This window comes from Suncus etruscus, chromosome 2 (genome assembly GCF_024139225.1).
Source record: "Suncus etruscus isolate mSunEtr1 chromosome 2, mSunEtr1.pri.cur, whole genome shotgun sequence".
Lineage (NCBI taxonomy): Eukaryota > Metazoa > Chordata > Mammalia > Eulipotyphla > Soricidae > Suncus > Suncus etruscus.
This window is the reverse complement of record NC_064849.1, coordinates 110,667,777-110,678,397: the sequence shown is the minus strand read 5'-3', so window position 1 is coordinate 110,678,397 and position 10,621 is coordinate 110,667,777. Positions and strand designations below refer to the sequence as shown.

The window sequence follows — 10,621 nt, the reverse complement described above, 5'->3', positions numbered from 1 at the left end:
TGGGCTTCAAGAAAATGTCATAGACACCTCCATGACAGCTGCTTCACAGAGCTGGTGGAAGGTACATGTCCATGCAAAGATACTCAGAGCAGAATTTTCCTGTTGTGACCCACTATTGGCCTTTCTCCAGGATCAGGACAGAGCAGAGAGAGGTGGAGGCAACTGTTTCCTTGAGGCTACCTCTCTCGCTCCCCATTTTATTAAGTCACCTCACAGCAACTTACAAAGGCTACCAATGTTTTTCTCTAGGAATTTATACAGCCAGTAGTAGGAAAAGGAAAAATAAGATATTGTAATGATTTTTTCTCAAACATATATTTTTCAACCTCACTATTCTCCCTTGATGTTTCTTCATAAAACAAATCGTGATTTAGGATTAGTTTTTTGAAGAACAATGTTTCTAATACCTGCATGTCTAAGCCACTAGATTGAACATTATTATAACCATGAGACCCAAATTACAACAATTAAAAATGTAAGTGTAAAGGAGCCAGGTGACTCCTGTAAAGAAGTCTTCTGGGAGAGAACTTAGGTTAAGTGGTGGAGAGAAGGGGATAAGGGTTTGTGGATTTGGAGCTAAGAGCACTATGTGCCTGAAAACACATTTTAAACAACTATGTTAATCATGGTGTCCAACTAAAAGAACAATATAGAATTTGATTTTGCTGGGGGCCGAAGAGATAGCATGGAAGTAGGGCGTTTGCCTTGCATACAGAAGGTCAGTGGTTCAAATGCCGGCATCCCATATGTTTCCCTGAGCCTGCCAGGAGAGATTTCTAAGCATAGAGCCAGGAGTAACCCCTGCGCGCTGCCGGGTGTGACCCAAAAATAAAAATAAAATTAAAAAAAAAGAATTTGATTATGCTGTAACATATATTATGTTAATATATAATCTTTCAAGTCAAGTTTCTCCTTCACCATACAAGTGTATCATTCAACCTAATTTACTATCCTCTCTTTTTCTTTCCTTCTGGGTAATCAGTTGGTTACCCCAAAAGATTTTTAAATTAAATTCATCTGTTTATATCCTCTATGCCATATATTAACTAAATCAGGTGGTGATTGTCTTTTCTGGCTTATTTTACTAAGTACAATACTCTTTAGGTCCATCCATGTTTTCACAAAGAACAAAATTTCATTTTACTTATTAGCTGTGTAGTGTCCAATTATTAGTTGATGGGCACAGGCTGTTTCCATCTTGACCATTGTAAATAAAGCTGTAATAATCACAGTGATGATTTAATTCTAGGATATAAAAATGTTTAGGAATGAGTTAAATGAATAATATGAAATTTCTGTTTTAATAAAAATTAATAGTTTTTCATAAAATGTAACTATTTAGAAACTTCTTATCAAATAGTAATAATTTGAGTGAATAACTATAATATAAAATATATAATTTGTTGATTATAAAAGATACATTCTTCATGTTTCATAAGAGAAATGGACAAGTTATAGACGCTTCTAGACCGATTCAATTTAAAGAAATTTGGTTACTCATGACAGTTCTTGAGAGAAGACATTTAGAGTATGGCTTTCTCAGCTCATTCTATTTCTATCTTTTGCCCCAAATCATTGAATGAGAAAACTTCCTGTCCTTCATTTTGGTAATTTCCATTTCTTGAAACATTGTCTCTAACTGCAAGACATACAGAAATGACATTTCACTATTGGATGTGCTGATTCACTGGCACTAATATGTCATTTTCAGAAGCATTTCCTCACAGATATTTCAGCATGGCAGATTCATAGGTCAAAGGGTAAAAGCAGGTTACCTATGGGTAGAAGCAGATAATGGGCATTATATTACCCAGATATCTCTCATTTTAAAGCTGCTGTTCTGAAGGATTAGACAGATGACCTCCAGTCATGATTTTGATTTTATAAATTGAAATTGGTTGTAATATTATTCATTACTCACGTGATTATGCATAAAGTTAATGTTATGATTTTTAACTTTTCTTAGCTTTCCTCTCCTTCAATCCAATGTACTCAACTTGCTCCATTGAAATCTTCTGAATTCTATAAAATTTATAAATTATAATTAATGAGTATATATAAAATATTTTACATTTATTTTTTAATATTCAGAATGCTCATTTATAATTTAATCAGTTCTATCATTAGGGATATGATAAACTATTCAGTCATACACTAATAGCCTCCATTTATAAAGGACAACTAAATATACAGTAAAATTAGAGTAGCTATTCAAATAAGAAATCTTCCTGAATGCTTGCTACATTGTCTCTATTGTTTTATATATTCTAATAACCATTTCATTTAAAAAGTTTACAAGTTTAGAGTAAAGGAAAAAGCAAACCAAAAATAAGACGCAAGAAATATTGCCTTAGGTTTACTAAACATGCTGCACAAATGTGTTACATGGATTTGGAGATTAAACTAACACATAACAACTGTAATCAAAAGACTCCAACCTTAATTGATAATTTTCATGTGATGTTATTGTGACCAGATATTAGAATGTGAGGTTGACTTATCATTCAAAGATCAATAATAAATATATGCATAAAGCATAATAATAAAAGAAAATAACAAGTTACTTTTTATCTTTGTATTTTATTATTTTATAGAGGCACATGATTTACAAAGTTATTTATAAGACATAGAATTTAGACATAGAGGGCCCGGAGAGATAGCACAGAGGTGTTTGCCTTGCAAGCAGCCGATCCAGGACCAAAGGTGGTTGGTTCGAATCCCGGTGTCCCATATGGTCCCCCCGTGCCTGCCAGGAGCTATTTCTGAGCAGACAGCCAGGAGTAACCCCTGAGCGCAGCCGGGTGTGACCCAAAAACCAAAAAAAAAAAAAAAAAAAAAAAAAAAAAAAAAAAAGAATTTAGACATAGAATTTCTCAATGCTAATTCCATCATTAGTGTCAGTTCCCTCTTGTAGTGTCTCAGGTTTCTCTGGACCCTGAAGCACATGTTTAAAAATGGTTGTTATACTTGGGCATTATACTTTCAGTTTTGTTAGTTCTATCAGATATGTGTGTGTATGTGTGTTAGAGATACTTATACACAACCAATGAGTCTGAGAACCCTGCTCCCACCCTCGTTATTTCCTGTATATCTCTTCTTACTAATCCTTCTCTGTTTGTTTTCTTCCTTATCCTTTTCAGTTTTATAATATAGGAACCAGGGTAATCTAGTTATCCCTTTTTGATATTTTGCTTTCCTGTTCCTGTTACTCTGTATGCCACAGATAAATGAGATCATCAAATGTCTTTCCTTTTTCTTCTGAATTATAAATTACTGAGAAATTATCTTCCAGTTCCATTTGGGTAGCTTTGAATTGCATGATTTATATCTTTCTATGTTGCTGCATAGTGTTTCATTGTGTATATATACCAACACATCATTACCTACTAATCTCATTGGTTATCTACGATGGTTTTGTATCCTAGCCTTTTATTCTGAGTGCTACAATGAATATCAGTGTGTTTATGTACTTTTGAATTAATGCTTTGTATACTGGGAATAGATTCTAAAATAACAAATTTCTGGGTCACTGAACACCTCAGTTCTTAATTATTTGAGAAATCTCCATACTATTTTGTATAGGGGTTGATCCACAAAATTTCCCCACCAGTAGTAGATGAAAGTTTTCTTTTTTAAATAACTTTCTTATCAGCAAATATTTCAGTTTTTGTTATTGTTTTTAAATAAATTTTTCTTTCATGCTGTCTTGATTTGGGCTACATGATAATAAATGCTGAGTGCTTTGTCATGTCCTTAGTGGCTATTCTATCTTCTTCAAAAAAGTGTTCATTCATTTCCTTTCCCCATTTTTGATAGGGTTTTTACTTTTTGCTGTGGTTGTCAATCTTTGTGATATTTTTTATATTACACATTTATCTGATATTGTTGAGTGAATACAAGCTTTGTTATTGACTGTTCTAACTCCATAAGTATTCCATCTGAATTTGAATGGGGATTGAATGTATTAAATTTACACACTAACTTAGGTAGGCTTATCATTTTGACAATATTGATTCTTCCAATCTATGAACATTGAATATTTTTTCCACATCCTAACCTTATATTCTGTCTCTTTTTAAAGTGACATCTTTTTCAAAGTATAGATCTCATATCTTTTGTTAAGTTGATTGTTAGATACTTGAATTTGGGGAACACTATTTGAATAGATCAGAACTCTTTTTCTTTGAGTTCATTATTTACATATAAGAGGTAACAGACTTTTGTGTGTCGACTTTGCAGCCAGCATAATTTACAATATTGATTATTGTATTGGTACTTTGATTCATTATTTCTAAATAAATCAGCTTTTAATGAGTGTTTTAGGTTTTTCCAATGTATATTATCATGAAATTCACTAATAGTGATAGTTTTACTTCTTTACCATTTTGTTTTATTTTGGTTTTGGGGGCCACACTTAACAGAGTTCAGGGCTTAATCTTGACTCTACCCTCAAGGATAATTTTTGGCTGGATTCAGGGGACAATAAGAGGTGCCAGGGAATGAACTCAGATAAGACTCCTAGACTATAGCTCTGGCCCACTTATTCTATTAGGAAAAGCATTGCTATGGCTGATCATACACCCTATGCTCTTGATGATGACCACAGATTGTATTTCCCAGCTATATCTTTGCTAGATTAGTTCTTTACTAGATCTATGACCAACAGAGGAGGTTTTTGTGTTTTGCCTTGGGTTTTATATCTGTGGTATTCCCAGTTTGCAGTGCTGATTCCCAGTAGGAGATACAGGACCTTCAAACACACCCAGAGAACTCAGAACTGACTTTTTCTTTACAATTTTCAAAGTTCAGACTCCATATATAATTGCCTACTAAATAATTTCCAGAACACTTAAATGTATTTACAGATGTGGAAGAGAGCCAAGAAAGTGGATTGCAATAACTTGCTTTTAAAATCATACTGGTAAAATGGCATCCTGTCAAACTATTTCAGGGACTTCAGAATCTTCCATCCTGGTCATTCCTTATTGTTCATAATTCATCAGTGACTTGTTTTTTTAAGTATGTTCTTGTAAATATTGTTATTAAAATATTAAAACTGATTTATCTAATTATAGAGCATTTGGTTAGTATGATTTTATCCCTTTCTGCTACAGCTGTCTATATTTATACTAATATTTATGAAAGATATATTTCATTATATCATTTAAGCAAACATTGTGATAACTATGTGTCTCACAATTAAATGTCTTTTTAATTATGCCCTGGTATTTATAATAAAGTCAGCTGAGTAATTGACTCTGGAATGGGTAAATATGTAGGAATGACCATTTGGCCTTGTTTATTAATACTAAAACTACTTTTTGACACCCTAATAGGTAGACAATATATCTCTTTTGTTTTGAAAACGAATCATTTAGTCTCTGCAGCATAAAAGATTATGTTGACTTTAAGCTGACCTAGGTATCATAAAGTAAAAATATTTACTTTGTGAATTTGATCAAATATAAGGACATTTTTTTACTTATATCCCACACTACTAACAATGAAGCAAAAGAAATCTATCTGCCTTCAAGCTTTGCCAAAGAATTTAAGTTTTTAAATAATGATGTCTCTTTTTTAACTTTAAAACACATTTTAGTATAAGTGTTAGGAACAAATAAAATAAAGATGACAATGAAAGGTGAATAAGGATAATGTGCCAAAATTCTTCTGAGTTTGAGCAAAAAGAAATGCATTTGAATCATTTTAAGGTTAGTGGTAGGTAGCCACATTTAAAAGACAACCAGTAATGGTGAAAATTAGGTATGTGTTAGTAGGCTTTACAGAGTGCATTAAAAATTGTCCTCTGAGTCTTTTTCCAAGTATCTTTTCCAAAGGTTTGGAGATCCTGTATAGAAACCTTCTGTCCCCCAAGGTCCATAAGCTTCTGAGGAAGACTGCTTTGTAAACTGTAAGTGAACAGAATTCTTTATAGAACGGATTAGATTTAGAGCATTTTGATGACTCTTGATTGTCCCCTTTTCAACCTAATCAGTCCCTGGAATGCTCAGAATGTACTTGTAGTAGTCTAATTTGTGGTTCCCTTAATCTCAGAACCTGTGAATATGTTACTTTACAAAATGAGGTGGATTTCATATGTGATTAATTTAAGGCATCTGAGATGGGGAAGATTTTACAGATAGAAACAATGCAACTATAAGAGTCCTTGAAGAAAAGAAAATAGTCAGAATAAAATGAGAGATTGCAAGATGCTTCGCTGCCTGCTGTGAGGGTGAAAATGACACCATGAGCCAAATTATGCAGGCATTCTTTACAAACCAGAAGTCAGAGAGTAGAGTCCTTTGAGTTGCAGAAGTTAAAAAGCATAGTCTTTTTAACACATCAGACATTTAGTTTCCAGAATCATAAGAACATACAGCTATAATTTTAAACAGCTTATAGATATTTATCTACTTAAAAAGATTTGGTAAACATTTTTTATTTAAAAAGATTTGATTTAGTCATTACACTTCTAGAAATTGGCATATCTTCATTTTTTATATACATTTATATAAATGGTATTTGAATACATATATATGGGTAATAGTTTTTTTTTTAACTTTGCCTATCTTTGTATAAACTCAAAAATCATCCTTGGAGCAGAAATCATTTTTATATCAAAGCACAATTTAACATACAATGAAAAGAGTATTACGATTATAGGAGGTTACGGCTAAAGAAAATAATCATAGTTAATTATATTGTAATACAATTATTTATCATTGGAAAGAGTAACCCCACTTTCAAAAACCTCAACCAAGTGAATTAAGTATTATCTTCTATTGGACTAGAATATTAGATAATGCTAAAATATTTTGGTTTAAAATATGTACTGAAATTCTTATATAAGAATATCTGTAATAGCACTGTTGCAAAGACAAATATTTAGACAATATTCAAATAATCTTCCACAGAAAAATAAATATAGTACCACTGGTTATAATTATCAAGCAACAGCAAACATGTAGTAACTTCTGTGAAAATATTAGAGCAAGGTAAAAAGCATAAAGGATATGTAAGGATTTTGTACTCTAATATATGCTTCAATGGGGCTGGAGTGGTGGTACAAGCGGTAATGTGTTTGCCTTGTGCGCATTAGCCTAGGACAGACTGCAGTTCCATCCCTCTGTGTCTCATGGGCCGGGAGTGATTTCTGAGCACATAGTCAGGAGTAACCTCTGAACGCACTGGATGTGGCCCAAAAACCAAAATATATGCTTCCACACAGATGAAACTGAATACATAATCTAAGTTACCAATTATTAAATTTGTTAAATATTGGGAAGTCAAGGAAATGTTAGATAAAAGTAAAAGTCAATTTAACTGGACAAGAAATCAGATAAAATGTCAGGGGTAATTACACTACAAATTACATGTAAATTTAATTTTCTCCCATGAATTACTTTGTTTTATTGGGTGGTTAGCTATTGACAGACTGCTTAGACATTCTGGCTTACTAGAATAGGTTTGGGGCCTCATCCAGCAATGCTCAGGTTTTGCTATGGTCTTTTGAAACTAGATGGGATGCCTGTAAGGCAAGTGACCTACAGGCTCTACCATTGTTCTGACACCAAGCATAGTACTCATATCAATTATAATAAAGAATATACACACAATACATATGGGCAAAAAATGAACTGGGCACAAATGGTAATTAAAATTTAGAGTTATAGGGGCCAAAGCGATAGCACATCAGTAGGGCATTTGCCTTGCACGTGGCCAACTAAGGACCAACCAATTCCACCATCCAATATGGTCGCTCAAGCCTGTCAGGAGTGACTTCTGAGCACAGAAGCCTGGAGTAACCCTTGAGTGCCGACGGGTTTGACCCCAAGCAACAACAAAAAATTAGAGTTAGAGGCCAGAGCGATAAAGTGGTAAAGCTCTTGCCCTGCACGTAGCTGATCCAGGTTCAGTCCCCAACATCCCATATTGTCCCCTGTGCACGGCCAGGAGTGATTCCTGAGTGCGAGCCATGATTAATAACTGAACACCACCAGATGAGGTCCCCCAAACAAAATTTTAAAAAATGTAGTTACTTTAGTACTTCTGCAGAAAGCTAACCTCTTTGACCCAACCTGCATCTTCAGGAGAGATAGATGAACATAGTGGTGAGGGATTTAAAGAAGACAACCAGCCACATAGGCAGAATCAACCCTGGCTATCAGTGAAGCAACAGTTTTTGCAACTTAAGGAACCTCCTGTCCTGTACTCAGCTTTCAGATTTTATTCATATTACCATATTTCATCAAATAAAAATTCTTAATATATTTATAGTAAAGCCATAATTTAAGCTTAAGAATTAGTGGATTTGAATTATTTTTGGATAAAATATGATCCCCTTTATCTAGTTAATTTTTTGGATCCCAAAGAATTGCCTATTGTAATAGTCATATAGGTAATTTTTAACTAAATGAATTTTGAAATATTTAAAAACTCTCATATTTGTTTGTTTTCGGGTCACACCTGGTGATGCTCAGGAGTTACTCCTGAATTTGCCCTCAGGAATCAATTCTGGTGGTGCTCAGGGGACCACGTGGAATGCCAGGCATCAAACTTAGGTTGGCCACGTGCAAGGTAAGAACCTTAACTGCTGTGCTATTGCTCCTGCCCTTAAAAAAATCTTATGGCAGTCAATATTGTGTTCAAGTTTCATTATACGCTATGCATATTTGCCATTCAATATTTAGTAACATTTTTCTTTTAGATTATTTTTGGTATTAATAAAATGATGTCACTAAACTTGCTATTTTTATGTACAACATATAACTTATGGTATTGTGAATAAAACTTTAACTATATTGTGCTCGCTTCAGGCAGTACATATACTAAAAATGGAACTATACAGAGAAGAGTAACATGGCTTCTGTGCAAGGGTGACATACAAATTCATGAAGCATTCCAAATTAAAAAATATTTTTTTTATCTTTTTTTTCTTTTTTTTTTTCCAGGAGCGGGGAGGGGCAGGGTGGGAGGGAAACTTTTTTTTTATCTTTAAAAAAATCTTTGTATTTACACATGTTTATGCATTTCTTTACACTTGAGATTGAATCTAGCATAAATGAAAGTCCTAATATCTATCTCTATCTACATTTTAGACTCTTTGAATTTCTAACACTTGAAGATATTTTGAAACTTTGCTAATTTCTAGTTTCCCTTTTATCATGAATATTTCCTAATCGTACTTTAATAAAATTAAATACCCTTATAACAACAAGCCTCTTTCATTCTCCAACTCAGTTTATTTGATTTAAAATTCTATGTTTGTTTCAGGCCACCAATGTATAAAATCGATTGATGAATTATTAATCTGTCAGGATAAGAATAACAGCATCATCTTTTATTAGTTTGCAAAATTCTGTTTGGATGATAGTAATTTGGACTATCATCATATTCTCCCCTTTTCTTATCACTATTTTCCCTCTGATTTCTGTTTGTTAATCCTCTCTTAACTCAAGGCCTGTTGAAACTCTGCTATATATAGTTTATTATTAGGGCTTCAGACATATCATGAATATAATACATATGTGTATGTATTGTGTATATATGTGTCTTATTCTATATGTATGTATGAATATATACATATACATGCATGTCTTATTAATATATATGTATGCATTATAATATTCACCCAAATAAAAATCTTACACTTGAATCTTATATTGAGATAATATACATACAAATATACATGAAAAAATATTAAAAATTTTTCTTGTGTTGCTCTCCTCAAACAAGAAAAAAGGGCTACCAGGTCAGCTGTTGATTTTGCACAAAACAAAAGAAAAGTAATTTCTTCCCCTATTTAAGAAAGTTTTTTCTCTGAGCTCTAAAAAGGGCTTTCTCAAGCAGCCAATGCACAGTTATGTATTCAGTGTCCTTTTTAAAATTAAAATTCTAGCTAGAAGGCAGATTCTATTTTCTTAAGAAACCACTAAAAGTAAAACTACAAATAAGTATACTCATTTTAAAGAAACAACTAATTATAAGCAACTATTTACTTTTTGACTAATGTAATGTGTACCTCCTACCTGCTCTATGCCAGCCTCCCGTGGGCACTGAATTCTAGTCTAATTCCATCCAAGCTTACAACTTTAGATTCAATACAAACAATGAGACCAAATTAAGCAGCTTGTCACTTGCATCTCTGTAGAACAGTTTAAAATGTCTTTAAGGAATCTGTATAAACTCTGAATAACAAAATGTAGGAGTCAGTCACTATTTTGTAATTTCAATATTACTATATATGCCCACAAAAAAAATCCAACACAGATAGAGATAAAAGCTGTATCACAAGCCAAAAGGGCATTTTTTCCTTTTGCCACAAAATATTGATGAAGTGCTTTATTGAGGTGGAGATCTCATTAATTATTTGATTTACAGAAAAAGAAGAGAAAGGGAAATGAGTGCCCTGGCTAATACCATGATGTACCATCTTGAGACTTAAGATCTTTTTAATGTATTCATCAGGGGTGCATCTGAAAGGGGAAAGAGTGAGCTGAATGGGTCCATTAATTTAATTGAAGCAAGCTCAGACAAGAGATAAAACATCCCAGGCGGCTTCTTTTCATGCGGCGGGAGCGCTGTAGTAAACAGGCAGAGATCCAAACACACCAAAAAGAAA

The 10,621-nt window shown here is 33.2% G+C and overlaps 1 non-coding gene across 1 annotated transcript; it reads left to right on the top strand.

The window, feature by feature from the left end:
- The first annotated feature begins 8,803 nt into the window (after nucleotides 1-8,803).
- Nucleotides 8,804-8,911, top strand: LOC126002320 (U6 spliceosomal RNA). The gene has a single exon (XR_007493063.1). It is a non-coding gene; the product is annotated as a U6 spliceosomal RNA (small nuclear RNA).
- Nucleotides 8,912-10,621: the final 1,710 nt, after the last annotated feature.